General features: G+C 35.7%; 1 long non-coding RNA gene across 5 annotated transcripts in view; it reads left to right on the top strand.

Annotated features, from left to right (window-relative positions):
- Positions 1 to 18,997, top strand: part of LOC146400414 (uncharacterized) — a 197,346-nt gene that overhangs the window by 44,660 nt on the left and 133,689 nt on the right. For all 5 annotated transcript variants that reach the window (XR_014812364.1, XR_014812365.1, XR_014812366.1 and 2 more), the window contains exon 2: positions 17,750 to 18,022. This is a non-coding gene — a long non-coding RNA (uncharacterized LOC146400414). The remainder of the gene's footprint in view (positions 1 to 17,749; positions 18,023 to 18,997) is intronic.

Genomic DNA, 18,997 nt, shown 5'->3' with positions numbered 1-18,997 from the left:
GAAGGCTTTCTGCAGATTACCCTGAAATCTGAAGAGACATAGGAATGAGCTAGTTAGGGGTGAATAGACTGAACACACCTAAACAATTTTTGTTTCTATTTTTCCCACTTCATGTATTTGAAAACAGTGCCACTCCGAGCAACATTTTTTCCCAGTTGTTTTCAGGCAAAGGGAAATTTACGAAATAACAAAATACCCTAACTTTTAAAGTAAAACGTGTGCACACACATGTGTACATTAACAATCCAAGTCAATTCCAGAAAAGGGACCGTCTGGAAACCATTAAATGAAATCCAAGTACCAAGGAAGGCCTTCAATAGTTTTTATCGCTATTATGCTTGTATCAGCCCAAATGGGGGGTGTTATAGACTGAATATCTGTGTCCCTCATAAATTCATATGTTGAAGCCCTAACCCCCAATATAACCATATTTAGAGATAGAATCTGTGAGGAGGTGATAAAAGTTAAATGGAACTATAAGTGGGAGATCCTAACTTATAATGGGAAGAGACACCAGAACTCTCTTTTCCCTTCCATGTAAGGAAAAGGCTGAAGGCAACCTTCTGCAAGGCAGGAAAAAAGCTCTCACCAGGAACCAAATTGGCTGGCACCTTGATCTTGGACTTAGACTCTAGAACTGTCAGAAATTAATTTCTCTTATTTAAGTCACCTAGTCTATAGTATTTCGTTATGGCAGCCCAAACACTCTTATACAGATTTTGGTACTGTGGTGACTGTTGTAACAAATACCTAAAAATGTGGATGTGACTTTGAAACTGGGTGATGAGTAGAGGCTAAAGAGCGCTGAAGTGCATGGTGGCAGACAAAGCCAAGGTTTTTGTAAAAGACCTGTTGGTAGAAATATGGATGTAAAAAATGATTCTGATGAAGGCTCAAAAAGAAGAGAGCCAGGGATATATTCTGCTTCTTAGAGAGAACGTAAATAATCATGAGTAGAATGTCGGTGGAAATATGGATATGTGTTTTCTGTTTTGTGTGTTGTTGTGTTTTTGGCCACAGTTCCCAATGCATGTGGAAGTGCCTAGGCCATGGATCAAACCTGTGTCATAGCAGTGACCCGAATGACCACAGTGACAAAGCTAGATGTGTTGAGCCACTAGGGAAGTCTAAAATATGGATGTTAATGTCCAAAGTGGTGAGGTTTCAAGTGGAAATGAAGAACATATTGGAAACTAGTGGAAAGGTGATCTCTGTTATTAAGTGGCAAAGAATTTGAATTATGTTCATGTTCTGCTGTTCTGTGGAAGGTGGAACTTGTGAATGATGAAACGATGTGTGGCAGAGGAAATTTTTATGCAAATTATTGAAGGTGTGGTTTGGGTCCTCTCTATTACTTATAGCAAAAGGCAGGAAGATAGAGATAAGTTGAAAAACAAATTGCTAAGAAAAAAGGAAGAAAACTTAAAAATTAAAAAAAAAAATCCTCAGCTTATCCATATTGCAAAAAAATGAAAAATTTGGTTCTGAAGGAAAGACTAAGAATGTGGCTGAATAGCAATTTGATGAAGAGGTCATAGGTAAGACTAATAGACTTAATCAGCCATTTCAGCAGAAGCCAGGATGTCATCTCTGCCAGCTGGCACCAAAGGAAACAGAGAAAATGGTTGGAATAAAGGAAAGCTGTGAACATGCATTATCTTTCAAGAATAATCCTGAAGTCTATTCAGAGATCATCAGGACTGCCATTCCCACCAAAAGGCCCAAAAGACAAAGCTGTGCTCCTCAGTTTCAGAAACCTAAGCCCTTGCAGTGATCCATGTACCCTGGACCAACCCACAGAAACAAAGAGGTGAGGCCACCTATTCAAGCTGTAGGGGTGAAAAAACTACCCAAGTAGGCTTAGCGGGAAGAACATTGGTTCAAGGGGATTATTCTCCAGTCTTTAAGATCTAATGGTATTTACTTTGCTAGGTTTTTGACTTGCTTGGAATCCGACACCCCTTTCTTCATTTCTTTTTCTCTCTTTGGAGTTGGAATGGCTATATTATGCCTGTGCCACCATTGTGCACATGTACACATAATTTGTTTGGTTTCACGGGTTTATAGCTGGGAGAAGAATTTTCCCTTAGGATAAATCATACCTCGAATCTCATCTGTATCTGATTTAGATGACATTTTGATGAAACTTTGGACTTCAGATTTTAGAATTGATACTGGAATGACTTAAATCTTGGAGCATTGTGGAAATGGGAGGGATCTATTCTGCATGTGAGAAGGACATGAATTTGGGGGAATTGAGGTAGAATGTTATGTAGTGATTATGTCCCATGAGATTCTTATATTGAAGCCTTAGTCCCCAAAGTGATGGTATTAGGAGCTGGAGCCTTTGGGAGGTAGGTAGGATGAGATCAAGAGGCTAGAGTTCCCATCATAAAAGTAGTGCCCTTATAAAAAGAATAGCAAGGAGACAGATGTCTACAAGCCAGGAAGAGGGATCTTACCAAGAACCAAATTTGGCACCTTGATTTTGGATGTCTTGGTGTCAGGAACTGTGATAATTATATGTCAGTTTTTTTTAATCTAAGGCATTTTGATATAGCAGCCTGAGCTGACAAAGACTATCTACAAATTTCAATGAGCAGAAATGAATTCACTGATAGATAGACCTGAGATCATGGCTCAAGACTTAAGCCATAATAAAGAGTCACCAAGATACTAAGAAGTTCTAAAGAACACATTTGGATGAGTAGAAAATTATTCCATGCAAACGCTCTAGTAAAATTTCATTTGGCATTTAACATTGTTAGTAGTAGCCAGGCTTTTAGGTCATGGAAGGGACTTTAATTCTTTTTTTTTTTTTTTTAATAGTTGTTTCCCCAATACGATTTTTTTTCCTACTGTACAGCATGGTGACCCAGTTACACATACATGTACATATTCTATTTTCACATATTATCATTTTCTATCATAACAGACTAGGGGACTTTAATTCTTACTTTTTTAGATGGAAACCCATTTGAGCATTTAAGCAAAGAAGTGCATCAACTTATTTATGCTTTTCTTTAGAAATATTATGATGGCTGGCTATAGTAATGTTTCATAAAGTGCCTGAAATGAAAACAGGGAATTTTTCCTTAAAGTAGTTGTACATGATTCAGACACCATGACTAGAATATATCTATTTCAATTACATAGGAAGTTTGATCAAATCCAGCATACCCAGGGAAACATCTTCCTGTATGTAATATTCATAGAGTAAAAAAAAAGAAGAGTTCCTGATTTTTATAAATGTACATTTAGGAAGATATTAACAATATCAGGAAACTTTCATATTCATGGAGAGTACTTCTGTGTATCTTTATAAAGTTCAAAAATTACCAATGCTATTTTTGGTTACTTCCTTTTACAAAGAATTCTGTGTGCACTAAAAGTATGACCTATGCTTTTCATACTCATTAAGAAATCAATATTTTAGAGCAAATGTTACAGATGAATATTTAATTTAGTTGCAATTAAGAATGTGTATTTACAGAACATTTCTTATTAATTAACACAAACCAGAATGGCTAAACATAGAAAAGTTTGACCTTCTATAACTATTCACTTGGCTGGGAATTATTTTCAAAAGCACCAGAACTTGATCCAACCTGATCACGTCTTCCTCTGTAAACACATCTCTTTCTAATGAGGTTGCATTCCCCAAGTGGTATGCAGAGGTTCAGTTCTTTGCATTTCCCTGCAAGAGTCAGACACCTAATCTCCAGTTGATGCTAAAGAAGTTTAATATCCATAAGCCATTCCAATAAGCTATTATAAAATTCCTTTCTATCCCTATTCAAAGTGAACAAAAATGAATGATCTTCCTCAAAATGAAGTATTTAATGCACACATAAAAATATGTTTAGATATGCCCTTGACCTCTAGTCTTCTGAATCACAAATCAGAGGAAAAACTGCATACAAACTTAATTAGGTCTTTATCACTTTTTTCTCCTTGGGTTTTTCTTTAAATTAAAAGCTAAGGTTGAGTTCCTGTTGTGGCTCAGTGGTTAACGCACCTGATTGGTATCCATGAGGATGCGGGTTCGATCCCTGGCCTTGCTCAGTGGGTTAAGCATCCGGTGTTGCTATGAGCTGTGGTGTAGGTCACAGATGTGGGCTTGGATCCCATGGGCGTGTCTCTAAAAAGACAAAAACAAACAAACAAACAAACAAACAAACAAACAAAAAACAAAAAAAAGAGCCAAGTTTGACATCAAATAGTTGCGAAGTATGTTGTAAAATCTTTACTAAGCCATTCAACTAATTTCTGAATTCATGTTACTCACTAAAACCAGGTAAATAAAAACAGGTCCCAGCATGATCCTGGAAGCTTAAGGAAATCTCTTTTCTTCTTCCTGATCTTAATTTAAAAAAAAAAGAAGAAGAAAAAAAAAGATTGTAAACATATTCTTCCAGTGTTTCTCATAACTAAGCCACCAAGTCTCACACATAACCTATTATGATTTCATAGTTCATTTCAATCCTTTAAAAACAAACAATCTGCCAATTAAGCCATCAGTATTGCTTTTGTTTTTTTTTAATTGTAGTCATTTTTTAAATATAGAGTCATGAAGAAATAAGAGATAGTTTCATCTGCTGTTTTACCACCACTAAGGAATATTGTCTTGGGTCTAGAAATTGGTATTTGTCAGTTACATACTAGCCATGGGAAGATAATTTATAGGGCTATGGTTATGTTCTTATTAATATTCTACATTAATGTTTTGAAAAGGTTGGAAGAGGATTGATACTTAACATAGTTAGAGCCAGTAAGTAGTTATTCATTGCAAATTTATCTCCTAATGTTCTTAAGTGACAATAAGCTGTTTTCTTAAATGTTAATTAAGGACCTTCTTAATTTATGAAACTCTGTGCTATTTCTGTGCAGCGTTGAGCTAGACCACTCATATCACCAAATCAATCCTCTGAATAAATAAAGTTTCAGTAATGATCATTTGCATTTTTGTCCCTGCAAGATAAGTTAAAGGACATGCCTGAAGACAGTGTTCAGACTGAACAACCACAAGGATCTCTTCCAACCTTATGATTGCTGAGAAAATTTAGTAATCTATCTATCTCTGAGTGTGAAGAAACTTGCATTTCTGCTGGCAATTATTTTTATGAGAATCAGTAGTGATTTACATCTTTCATTTATCCTCTTACCCAGGGCCTATTCATTTTCAAGTATATGAATGAATCATATAAAGGAAGCGCTTTTTGGAGTGTTGTAGAAACATTTTATAATATATATATATATATTTTTTGTGGGCACTAAAATTAGTTTTTCAGGGAGAAATACAGAATACAGTGGAGTTTCTATATTGGAAAACTCCAATAGGAACAATGGGCACTTATTTTCTGTAGGATTCTTCTTCAAAATTGTGGGAAGAAACACTTCTCTAATATCACAATATGCCAACACTCTATCTGGTGTGAGAGGTGTGTGTGTGTGTGCGTGCCACATAAATTGTCTCAATGGTCTGTCTCTATAACATATAGAAGCTGTGATGATTATACGTAGAACAAATAGAAACGAAATCACATTTCACAACTTAAAATGTTTTAGTGTACTATATATAATGTTCTATGGAATATCAGATTTAAGATAGTTTTATTTCCTTATAATTCTATTTTACTGTTAGTGAAAAGATTTTGGGGTTTCATTTGGCAGTCTTCAAGTTCTAGGTTCTATGCTTCTATCACACAATTTTATTTTATTTTTTTGTCTTTTTTGTCTTTTTAGGGCAGCACCCTCGGCATACGGAGGTTCCCAGGCTAGGGGTCTAATAGGAGCTACAGCTGCTGGTCTACACCAGAGCCACAGCAACGCGGGATCCAAGCCACATCTACGACCTACACCACAGCTCACGGCAACGCCAGATCCTTAACCTACTGAGCAAGGCCAGGGATTGAACCTGCAACCTCATGGTTCCTAGTCAGATTCGTTAACCACTGAGCCACGACGGGAACTCCCTATCACACAATTTTGAACAGTAGGAAAAATAGTTCATGATTTCTCATTTTAATCAGTATCTAATGGAGATAGAAGAATATCATGGTACATAAAACGAGACTTGGTTTCCAAGGCTTAGTCAATTTTGAATCATTTGTGAATGTTTTGATGTTCTCTTCATATGTCTCTTAGAATTCTTGGAATTATATTAAATTCATAACACTGTCTCACCACACATTTCTCCTTGAAGTATATTTCATCCTCTGAAATAGGGTCACATAATGACCCACTGGTCAATTTCAAAATCCCTTCATATTCACCAGTCTCCATATTATCAATAAAAATCTTCACTTTGTAATAGGAATTCTTTTTTTAAATCGTGTTATTGAGGTATTGGTGACATATAAAAAGCTGTACATTATTTAATGTATACAACTTGAAAGTCTGGGGATTAGTATACACCATTTAAACCATTACCACCATCAATGCCATAAATATACTTATCATCGCCAAAGTTCCCTCCTGCTCCTGTTATTGTTGTTGTTTTGTGGTAAGAGCATTTAGCATAAAACTTAGCAAATTTTAAGTATACAATACAGTATCATTAGCTACAGGTACTATGTAGTATAGTAGTTCTATTAGATGTGGAGGCTTTAAAATGCTTTTTTGTTGAGTTCCCATCATGGTGCAGTGGTTAACGAATCTGACTAGGAACCATGAGGTTGTGGGTTTGATCCCTGGCCTCGCTCAGTGGGTTAAGGATCTGGCGTTGCTGTGAGCTGTGGTGTAGATCAAAGACATGGCTAGGATCCCACATTGCTGTGGCTCCGATTAGATCCCTAGCCTGGGAACCTCCATGTGCCGTGGAAAGCAGCCCTAGAAAAGGCAGATAGACAATAAAATAAAATAAAATACTTTTTTGTCAGAAAATTTTGGACATTTTTAGGGGATAATTTTTACATTATAGATACTAGTCAGGTTTTTAACCTGCTGAACCATAACAGGAACTCATTTTTTATATTATAGACAGGGGAAATGAATTTGCTTATAAATGTATGAAAATTAGGCAAACAGAACAGTTCTGTGTTTCTATCTTTAGATATATCAGAACACATGGGAGGGGGGAAATCTGTTATTTACATAAGATAATACTTTTTTTTTTTTTCTTTTTATGGCTTCACTTGTGGCATATGGAAGTTTTCAGGCTAAGGGTTGAATCAGCAGCAGCTGTCAGCCTACACCACAGCCACAGCAACAGGGGATCTGAACTGTGTCTGCAACTTATACCACAGCTTGTGGCAATGCCAGATCCTCAACCCAATGTGCCAGGCCAGGGATTGAACCCATATCCTTATGGATACTAGTCTGCATCTAGTCCCGCTGCCACAATGGGAACACCTAGTACTTTGAAATAGAATTTTATCAAGGTGAAAATTCTATAAGCAAGGTAACAATAGATAGTTTGGTTTTGATGTATTTGAACAACAGCAATAACAATGTCAACTAGCACTTATTGAGGGACTACTAGTAACAATGCTAAGTGTATTGCAAAATTCACATTTAGTTCTCACAGCCCTATGAGATGAAAGTGCAGTTATGATATCAGCTTCACAGGTGAAGTTATTAAGACAGAAGCTAGGAGAAAAGAGCCAGTGGACTCAGCAAGTGGTAGAACCAAGAAGCAAACCAGGACCTATTCTGGCACTCTAACCTTTGCAGAATGTTCTTCCCATTTGACTTTTTTTTTTAATTTTTTATTATTTCCCCAATACAATTTTTTTTTCCTACAGTACAGCATCATGACCCAGTTACGCATATATGTATACATTACTTTTTCTCACATTATCATCCTCCATCATAAGTGACTAGACATAGTTCCCAATGCTACACAGTAGGATCTCATTGCTAATCCATTCCGAAAGCAATAGTTTGCATCTATTAACCTCAAGCTCCCAATCCATCCCAATCCCTCCCTCTCCCCCTTGGCACCACAAGTCTATTCTCTAAGTCCATGATTTTCTTTTCTGTGGAAAGGTTTATTTGTGCCATATATTATATTCCAGGTATAAGTGATATCATATGGTATTTGTCTTTCTCTTTCTGACTTACTTCACTCAGGATGAGAGTCTCTAGTTGCATCCATGTTGCTGCAAGTGGCATTATTTTGTTCTTTTTTATGGCTGAGTAGTATTCCATTGTGTATATATACCACATTTCCCAAAGCAACAGAAATAAAAGCAAAAATAAACCAATGGGAACATTTGATTTTTCACTTCTAGGTTATCATGTTATTTTACACAACAGGAATACATAGACTCCAAATTTTTTATTTCTTTAAAAAAAAGAATAAAAAGAGATGAAAAACATTACAGTTCAGAAATATATTAACTTTACAAACAGTCAGTTATGATGTAGTAACTGAATGCCAGACTTGGAGTTGAAAGACTGAATTAAAATACTGACTATAATCCTTATTATAAGATATCTTGAAATTTCTGAGAGTTTTGTTTTCCTTTTTTGAAAAGGAGGAGTAATATTTGCAATTTTGTTTTTTTTTTGTTTTTTTTTTTAATAAAAACCATATTCAATAACTACTTTTATTTATTTATTTTTTTATGCCTGTATTTCTTTTATTTATTTATTTATTCATTTATTTGTTTTTTTTATTTTCCCACTGTACAGCAAGGGGGTCAGGTTATCCTTACATGTACACATTACAATTACATTTTTTCCCCCACCCTTTGTTCTGTTGCAACATGAGTATCTTTCTCAATGTTATTCAGCAGGATCTCCTTGTAAATCTATTCTAAATTGTGTCTGATAAGCCCAAGCTCCCGATCCCTCCCACTCCCTCCCCCTCCCATCAGGCAGCCACAAGTCTCTTCTCCAAGTCCATGATTTTCTTTTCTGAGGAGATGTTCATTTGTGCTGGATATTAGATTCCAGTTATAAGTGATATCATATGGTATTTGTCTTTGTCTTTCTGGCTCATTTCACTCAGGATGAGATTCTCTAGTTCCATCCATGTTGCTGCAAATGGCATTATGTCATTCTTTTTTATGGCTGAGTAGTATTCCATTGTGTATATATACCACATCTACTTTTAAAAGGAGATTTTTTAAATAAATTTGAGGATACCATGATGTCTTTTATGAGCATAACCATTATCTTAAATTTTTTTTGTCTAATCTAGGACTGATAGTAGACAACTTGACACATCTTCCCTGTCTTCCTGTTACACATGAGCACCTACATGATGTACATGGTAGGTTAGCTTGTGATCTGGGAGATTTTCCCAGAACAGCTACGTGCTCTGCCATCATCTTCCCTCCTGTACCCCCTGGCATTAATGCTATACATTTGGAAGAACCTGCAGTAAATTTTAGTGAAAATCTAGCTTAAATCTTCTTTGTTAGATGAAGAAATAGATTTTAGGAGAAATATTTACTTGCAGCAGATTTAATGAGTTGCAGAGTGAAGATGAAGCCTTGGTCCTGACAACCAGTCCAAAGGTTCTCTCTAAATGCCCTCTTCCTGGTTGGAGCATTGTCAGGCTATGAACAAGGAAGACATTAATTAGCCTTTACAAGATAATAATAATGAGTTACTTGACAGGTCTTTTATAGGAGAAAGCAATTATCATTTATGAATTAAAAGGTAGTTTGGGATTATTGAAAATATCAAAGAATACCTTCTAGGGATTGTCTTGCTTAAATGCCATTTATCAATTCATGTGACAGAATCATTCATTTCTTCTGAAACATCATTCCATAAATGCATTCAACAAATACAATTGTGCCAGACATTACTTTAGATACTTAACTAGATAAAGGGCAGATGAGACTATAGGACATTAATTCAAGGTGGACTTTCATGTTTAAATCAGATCTAGGTTTTAAGTCTTTTTCCAACACCAATTAGTTGTGCAAATTTGATAATTATAATTAACACTTTTAAATAGAGATTTGTTGTATCTGTATGTAATTTACTTAGGCTCTATTATAGATCAGGCATGTTTTTTAGCATTCTTTTAACAATTAAAACGTATTTAATCCTACAATTGCCCATCGTGGCAATTATTTTTATCTCGCTTTATGGTTGAGAAAACCAGGAAGAAGACAGTTTAAGTAATGTACTCAAAAGCACACAGTCATTACATGGAAGACTTGAGATTTTAAGGTATCTGTCTCTAGAATAGGTTTTTAATCATTACACTATGCTCTATCCTTCCTACATCACGCTATTCTATCATTTAAAGATTGACTGATACAATGCATGAAAAAGCACTTAACACAATACAAATCTTATTGGAGGGCTGTACAAGGGTGATTTATTATTGTTATATGCTAAGACAATCTCATATTGCCTTACGATGCCTTATGCGTCATTGAAAGCCAGTTGAAGAACATACAGGACCAGGTTCATTCTTTGTCTCAACTTTTATTATGACAATGTCAATAATCTATGTTTTAAAGGGCAAATCGAGTAAACGAAACATGATCTTTTGTTTTTAATGGACTTCTTTATTCCCCTCTGCTGGCTTTTCTATCACCATTTCACTGTTTTTTAACATTTTCATGAGAGGGTGACCTAAGTCAGGACACGTTTGTGAAAGCTGATCATTTAATTTTGGCAGCACTTATGAAAGATAAGGATTTAAAAGAAGGAGAACATGGACATGAACCATAGTTTAAAATTAGCCTTAGGAATTTAAAGATTTTGATTATTCATACTACCTGTTTCCCTTGTGGGTACATATAACAGAACATCTATCTGTCTATTCCACTTCATTATTCTCAGGCAATTTGAACTATAACTTGTCAAATATATCACAGTATTTTGATGGTTTCATGAATAGAAAATTCAGATCCAGAAGACACAAAAATCACCAAATCCATAGAACCATTTTAGAGGCTCAGAAAGCATTGATCTTTCAGTCTTTTTTATAAGGTTTCATCTTTTCAAAGGTAGTTCTTTCTAATTGCCACAGAATATTAATTTCCTCTACTTTATGGTGCATTTGAAATGTGCCATGATACCCAAATGGTCTGGAAATATATATCTTCATTTTGTTGATGGTTCCAGCCTGCTATCTTCCAATGGATGATGGTGTTGTATTAGAATTTTAGTGTTCTGTTTATTGAAGATCAATCTATCTGGAATGAGAGAGAAGCTGTGTTAGATCCATCTTTCTTACTTTATTTCCCACTTTAAATATTTGTCAAAGATGGCTCATCTTACTAACAACAAGCCATGTTCATCTCTATCTATGCATTTGGAAATAAATGAATAAAGTTTTATAATATTCTCAACAGGAGTTCTCTATGGTTTCTATTGAAAACTAATTAGTTGAATTTAGACTTTCAATTAATGTGAGAATAGAACAATGCAAGAACCACAAAACATTGAAAAAATACATGCTATTCATATAAAAGCTATTATTTCTTTTTTATGTTGGTTTCTAGGGTAAGCTTGCTATCTATGGTTCTAAAAGTTATGCTCTCATTTAAAAACAACTATTGCACTCTGCAGTGGTTTCAGGAGAAAGAGAGGAATAACTGTACAAATTACCTTTCTTCCCAACAGGGTTTTAATCTTTGTAATATATTTGTGAAAATTACTAGCAAAGCAGAAAATAGATAACAGTCATGCCATATTAAGTTCAGATGTGCCTGCTGAAATATAACATATACCAGACATGGTTTTCTCTTACCCAAATAGTGACATGGGGAAGGATTTAAGGCCTGAGGTATACTTCCATTGACAGTTGAGAAAGTGCCTACATGGCTCTCTCTTCTAGGGAGAGTGAAGAAGTCATGCTTTGATATGCTCCCCAGGGGGGAAGAGAAGTTCAGGAGAGTTAGTTGTGTATAAGCTAGAAATTTAAATTACTAACCAGAAGATAAACTTGCCAAAAATTAAATTGGAGGGCTTACAACACCTCCTTTCAAGACTTACTATAATCTTAGGGTAAAGAGTGTTGTATTGGCTTAAATGTGGACAAATAAATCAATGAAGAAAGATAGGAAATGAAAAATAGACTCCAATTACATAATCAATTGCTATTTTTTTAGAGAGGTTTCTAAAGTGATTTAATGAGAATAAGTCTTTTAAATATGTAGTACAGAAATAATATCTGCATAAAAATAAATTGATCATATCTTCTATCAAACACAGGAATAGTTTAAGATGGATCATAGACCTGAAAGTAATGGATAAAAGAAACAAGCTTCTAGAAGGAGATAAGGAAATATCGTCATGATCTTAGAGTAAGATAACTCCTACAATGCAATGATAAAAAAGACAACAACTGAGTAAAAGTCAATAGATATACATGAATACCACAAAAATAAAGAAATACAAGTGATTCAAGAGCACACACAAAGATGCTCAATGTGATTAGTTATCAGAGATAGGCGAATTAAAACTACAATGAGATTCTTCTTTCTACTTACAAAAATGGCTGAAATTTAAGTCCTGACAACACTAGGTGTTCATGTGTGTGGAGAAACTAGAACTCTTGTACATTTCTGGTGAATGACAGATTGTACAACCACTTGGGAAATAATTCTGGTAGCTTCTCATGTAGTTAGGTGTACACATGGTGAAATACATCAGCCCTATGATATACCAATTCCATATCTAGGCATTTGCAATAGAAAAACTAAAATATATTCAAGAAAAGTCTTATATAAGATGTTTATAACATCTTTATGCATAATAACCCCAAAATAGAAATGACTCAATTATTTGTCAAGAAAAGAAAGGATAAACAACACTGCAAGTCCATACAATGTAATTACATTTCATGTCTTCTTAGCCAGCTCTATTTACTGTAAAAAAAATAACGTAGACTCAGCAGCTTAAACAACACTTATTTCTTATAGTTCTGAAGACTGAGAAGACCAAGATCAATGTGCCAGCAGTTCTTGGTGAGGGCTCTCTTTCTAGCTTGCAGACCACCACCTTCTTGCTGTGTCCTCACATGGCAGAGAAAGGAAGCTCTGCTGTCTCCTCTTTTTATAAGGACAATAATCACATCAGAGGGTCACCACTCTCATAACCTCATCTAATTACCTCCAAAAGCCCCCATTTCCAAATACCATCACATTTGGAAGCTAGGGCTTCGATGTATTAATTTTGAGGGAACAAATATTCAGAGTTATGTTCTCTGCAATAAAACAAAACATGCTATAAAACATACAATAACGTAATAAATCTCAAAAATATTGTGTTGAGTAAAAGGAAACATATACAAAGAGTATATACATTATGATTCAGTTTGTGTTAAATTCTAAGACAAGCAAAGCTCATCTATGGTACAAGAAATTTGAGCATTAATTATTGAGTTGGGGTCCTAGGAAGGAAAGGGGCACAAAAGATATTCAAGGGTGATGGAAAGTTGAGATTACATGAGTTATGAGTCTACTTGTTTGTTAAAACTCATCAAACTGTGCTCTTAAGATGTATTCATTTCATTTATGTAAACTGTAATACAAAAATATAATCCATTCAGTGAAAAATTTCTATGGACAGTAAAAATAATTAGGTAAAAAAATAAAAGCACTGATATTCTTGATCTAATCCATCACTCATGGTATGCATGTTTTACCCTTAAGGTATACCCAAATCTAACCACTTCTCACCACTTATATAATTATAACTCTACCAATACAATTTCTTTCTTAGAATACTTCATGAACCTCTTGATCTGTCCCACTGTCTCAGTTTTTACTAACCTACAGTTATTTTATTCTTCAAACAGTATCAAATATAAACAAAGCCAAACACTAGTTAAAATGTACTCAGAAATAACTACTGCAACAGGCTAGAGTTCAGTGTGAACAGCACTCAGTTTTGATTCGTGTGTGGTGACTTTGCATTTTAGGGGAAAGTGAGGAAACGGGGAGTGGGGTCAGCAGGCACTTGAGTAGAATCAGGAAGTGGACATTTTCAAAAATCCAAAGGGTAATTTGTTAATGTGATTAGACCACCTGGGTTTGCTGACTGGCAATTATTGAGTTAGGTTATTACCTCCCCACTGAGACTGAGCTCTATCTCAGATATAGGATTCTATCCTACAAAGACCTTGACTAGAGATGTTGGTGGAACAAACATTAAATGCTTTTGGCAGCCCTGAAGCAGAAAATTAAAGAGACCGCAATCGTGTTTCTAGGGAAGCAGCTTTGAGAAACCATACTAGTGTTTGTTCAAGTCTCTTAAAGTGTATGTGTGCTTGTGTATTGGGTGGTGGTGGTGGGGAAGTCCTTTGTGCTGAGAGTCTGTAGTTTTTATTGGCCAAGATTGAGGTATACTTGGGAAGGTGGCTCAGAGGAGTTGGACTAGAATTTGGCTAAGGAGATCATCTTTGTCTCCAACCAGAGAAATCTTTTTTTAAAAAAAGCAAATCAGTTTTTGTCATACCTTATAAAAAATTCTCCAATGGCTTGCCATAACACTAAGAAGAAGAATCAAGTTCCTTGATGTGGTTTGCAAGGATTTAAACAATCTTCCCTAGTCTGTTCATAAAAATCAAATCTCTTCTTCATTATTGTCTCCCAGCTGCTGACGTTCTTTACATTCATTGAATACATTAAATATTTTACTATCACGGGGCTTTGTATGTGTGCCTCCCTTTTCCTGCAAACTTCTAGTCTATATTGTTACATGGCCTGCTCATTCAAAATCTTTAGGAATGTCATATCAGAGAACCTTGCGAACTCCCTATCTAAAATTGCACCTTACCCTAAATCACAGTCTGTTGGATTTTATATATAACGCTTCTTTATTCTCTAGCAATATTTAATATAGTATTCATATACTTATCATTTATCCATTTTCCTTCACAATGGTAGATACTCCTAAAGACAGGAATAGATTTCTTTTTATAACAGCTCTATTTTCTATATTTAGAAGTGTCTAGCACTCAGTAGGTGCTCAGTAGTTGCATGCTGAACAAAAGAAAGAATGCATTCATTGCTTATATGTGGTTTTATCCTTTTACCTGAAAATAGTAGCATCGTTTCATGAATGTTTAATTTCATCTCTAATTTCAGTACAGCAACTTGATGGTCATTCAGAAAAGGGGACTATTATTGGATAAATTGGCTTAAATCTATTTCCAGAGTTTTCATTGGCAATTTGAAAACATTATGGACATGCCATATTGAATCTAATAAAATAGAATAAAGAATTGAGTAGTTCCTGTAGTGGCTCAGAGGTAATGAACCCAAGTGGTATGCATGAGGATGTGGGTTAGATCCCTGGCCTCACTCAGTGGGTTAAGGATTTAGCGTTGCTGTGAGCAGTGGTATAGTTTCCAGACATGGCTCAGATCTGGCATTGCTGTGGCTGTGGTGTAGGCCGGCAGCTGCAGCTCCCACCTGGGAACTTCCACATGCCATGGGTGCAGCCCTAAAAAGATGGAAAAAAAATAATTAAGACTTTTTTGATTAATAATACATTGATTAGAAAAATAAGCAATGATATAAACACACAAGAATGGCAGTAAGTGGAGAACATTTAATTTACCCTTGTTCAGCAGTCTACTGAATTAAAACTCCTTTCCATTAAGTCAAATTTATACCACTACCCACCCGGGATGTATTTTTTCTTATCTGATATTTCCTTGTTTAGTAAATTAATAGAGCCATTCTATCTATAGAGTGTCCATCTTGGGCCTTTCACCAAGTTGAAATACAGTTAGCCCTTACCTGAAAGAAAAAAGAATTGCCATTTGATGGTGATGATAATGACTTTCATACATTACATCTCTGCAGGATTAATGATTAGATATTCTTCCCAGGGTCATGGATGCCTCCTGAATGATCATTCATCTCTTGAAAACCACCTACACTTTGATTTTTATCCTTAAATTAAAACTTAGAGGTGATGCGGAGGACAAGGCAACTGATCACAATTCTCTCAAATTCAAGTACTACATTATGTTACGATAAAGAATTCCAGTCTTAGAAGAATCTTATCATAAACAACTGAAGAAAATAAATGGTCATGTTTTTAACAGCCTTGGCCAAATGATTGAGAAGTCTTGGTACAATTCAATATCTAAGCAGTAGCATGTTTTGTTTTCAGGTATTTAAAGAAATATATATATATATAAACATGACTAAATATGCATTTTCCTTTATTTTACTTAATTTCAGGATTTAGCAGTGGAATATCACTAATGGGAAATAGGTTTTAATGATGAATATGAGAGGAGAGTTGTAGCGTGGGTAAAAAGTGAAAAAGGTAGAAGAAAGAAGATGGTATTGGTCATTTTTCTGTAAAAGGTAATTGTCAAGTCAAGAGGAAGGCAAGGTCATTTCTCTATATAATAAACAATGGAAAGTCCAGACACCAAAATTACGTATGTGAGCCTCATATGCTGACAGTAGATAAGCAGTGAGGCAATAAAGTTTCATTAAATCCAGTCATGTTATTAAACTTTCTTGAGGCAAAGTACAGTAGTAGTGATTCGATTCATATTAGAGGCAAAACTGTCTTTTGGAAACCTAACCTAGGAGATTGAAAGTTAACCTTTGAAGTGAAACGTGAATTTCTAGGGGGTTCCCATGGTGGCTCCCCAGTTAATGAACCCAACTAGCATCCATGAGCATGCGGGTTCAATCCCTGACCTTGCTCAGTGTATCAAGGATCCGCGTTGACCTGAGCTTCAGTGTAGGTCTCAGATGTGGTGGCTTGGATCTGGCATTGCTGTGGCTGTGGTGTAGGCTGGTGGCTGCAGCTCCAATTCAACCCCTAGCCTGGGAATTTCCACATGCAGTAGGTGTGGCCCTGAAAAGAAAAAAGAAAAAAAAAAAAAAAAAAAAAAAAACAGCAAGTATCCGGCTAAGTGGCTTTCTTGCTTTTTCACCTGAATTCACATATAGCCCTCTATGTTCTGTCATCTTGCCACCCAAATAGTGAGGTAAGTTCACTTCAAACCAGACAGAACCAGACAGTGAATATTATAAGCAAATATTTGTCTCTATTGCCAAGGAAGATCTGCTGTTGGTGACAGAGCCTGGGAAGTAGAAACGGCCCTTTGTGTGACCCAGCCAATATATGTAGGAGAAATTACCAGACACAGAGGCTTTTACCACCTATGGGCAATGAGTGGGAGGAAGCCTTGCATTATCTCTGATACACAACAGTGACTATTCATGTTTCTAGGTCTTCAGGGTTAAGTACATAATAAACAAAATACCAGTATTAGTTTGCAGGTATATAACTTCAGTTAAACAACTCATTGGATAATTAAAAAAAAAAAAAAAATAGATCAGGAGGAGTTACCGTCATGGCGCAGCAGAAACAAATCTGACTAGGAACCATGAGGTGTGGGTTTGATCCCTGGCCTCGCTCAGTGGGTTAAGGATCCAGCATTGCCATGAGCTGTGGTGTATGTCGCAGACGCAGTTTGGATCTGGTGTTGCTATGACTGAGGTGTAGGCCAGAGGCTACAGCTCCAGTTAGACCCCTAGCCTTGGAACCTCCATATGCCATGATGTGGCCCTAATAAGACCAAAAAGACAAAAAATAGAGATCAGGAGATGGAAAAGGAAAAATTCTTCAGTGACTGAATCTCTCACTTTTTAATTCTTTGCATTATTTTTAAAAAATCCAAGGCCATAAGATTCTTGACAATGTCCAGTAGAAGGATGATGTTAATCAATTTTTGTAGGCAGCAGGTAGTATAATAAGGCAAACAAGGTACTCAGTGGAGTAGTTTGGGTTCTTACCAGCAATGGAACCAATTGCCAGTATCTTTCTCTCTCTCCTTCTCAATCTCCAGGAAGAGGAGTACTTATATATCAGAAACTTACTGTAAGAAATTGGCTCACATGGTTATGGAGGCTGAGACGTATCAGGATCTGTTGTTGGTGACTTGAAGACCCAGGAAAGTGGAAGGCTGAGTCCCGAGGCCTGAGAACCAGGAGAGCAGATGGTGCAAGTTCCACACGGAAGGCTCACAGGCTTGAGATGCAATAAGAACCAAGTTTTCTGTTTGAATCTGAAGGCAGGAAAAAAACTGATGTCCCAGCTGAAAGAGAGTCATGCAGAGAAAGTGAGTTTTTTCTCCTTACTTTCCCTTTTTGTGACATCCAGGACCACCCATATTGGGGAGGGTAACCTTCTTTACCAAGTCTAACCATTGAAATGTTAATCTCATCCAGAAACGCCCTCACAGACACAGGGGAATAATAGTAAACCAATTATCTGGGCATGCCATGGCCACATCAAGTTGTAAAATAATGTTAACTGTCAGACTCAGAATCTTTGAAAACAAACTTTTAACATAGGGATTTATTCCCTATGTTAAGAAATCCTCAGTTATTGGTTTCATGTCTCTTTTTTTTTCCTTAAATTTTTCTTCATTTCTTTTTAATTCTGAAATATTTTCTTCATATGATTTTTATAGCTTACAAAGACTATATTATGTACAACAAGAGAAAAAAGAAATAAAAGCTAAATCTGAGGGTTAGCAATATTTACCTTGTAATATACCAATTGGATACTTAGGGGTGTTTTATTAATCTTTTCAGGTATCATTTAATAGCTTGTAATTTTTTTCTTTATAATTTTTCTTGATGGCTGCAAAGATCATGACTGACACATAGAAAGAAAAGTTGTACAAGTTGTACAAGTTGGGAGATTAGCCCTTAATATTTGCCTTTAGTGCGGATATTTAAAGCTTTCCGGAATATGCTCCTGATGATATTTCCTTCCATATTTCCCAATACAATTCTTCCAAGATAACTCTCAATTTGGTTGTCTCACTGCCTTTCTCTTTTGACTCTGTCTTTGTTTCCTTGCCACATGTTTCTCTTACATTTAGAGTCACCCACCACTGAGAAACAAAATGGAAAAAGCACTTTAAATGGGATATGTCTTAGCACCAATAGAACCATATGTGCAATCCTGCGCATAAACATCTCTTAAGTGGATATATTATACATTACATATGTTTTACTCTTTAATGAGAATGGATTTAATTTATAGTCAAAACTTTTTAATTATACATGTACAAACTAGTTCCGAG

Source organism: Sus scrofa, chromosome 8, assembly GCF_054392235.1.
Source record: "Sus scrofa isolate SSC_HxYL_T2T_F1_AM1 chromosome 8, Sscrofa_HxYL_maternal_Yorkshire_Landrace_v2.0, whole genome shotgun sequence".
Classification (NCBI taxonomy): Eukaryota; Metazoa; Chordata; class Mammalia; order Artiodactyla; family Suidae; genus Sus; species Sus scrofa.
Note: the sequence above shows the minus strand (reverse complement) of the source record. Positions and strands in the feature narration are given on the sequence as shown.